The following is a 566-nucleotide window of genomic DNA, read 5'->3' as shown; positions in this document are numbered from 1 at the left end:
ATATATTTATATGATGTAAACGAGATAAAAAAAATATTTATTTTGATAAATATTTTTTAAATTATTTGTTTTAATAATTATTATAATTAATTTATTTATTAAAATAAAACCTCAAAAATCCCTTCCAACATGCCCTGAAATGGTCACCACTCACCACTCACACTCACGGTTTAATTTTCAGTGTTATTTCTTTGGTTTAATTATTGTGTGAGTGTTTATAGATTTATTGAATTTTCAATTTGATTTCTATATTTTTTCTGATTGAGTTCTGTACCATATCATATTTTGTAACTAAATCTTTACTGTGATAAAAATGTTAGAATTAACGGAATATTTCGTTAAATAAAACAAATATGCCTAACACTTAACTAAATATTCTGTATAATTTAACAGAATATTTTGTTAATTTCAACGTTTTTGTCATTGTAGAAACTTAGTTACAAAATCTAATATGGTATAAGGACCTAATTGAAAAGAAAAAAAAAAGTATAAAAACCTAATTAAAAATTTGATAAAACTATAAAAACCAATAGAGTAATTAAATATATTTTTTTATATTTAATATT

Source organism: Arachis ipaensis, chromosome B01, assembly GCF_000816755.2.
Source record: "Arachis ipaensis cultivar K30076 chromosome B01, Araip1.1, whole genome shotgun sequence".
Taxonomy (NCBI): Eukaryota; Viridiplantae; Streptophyta; class Magnoliopsida; order Fabales; family Fabaceae; genus Arachis; species Arachis ipaensis.
Note: the sequence above shows the minus strand (reverse complement) of the source record.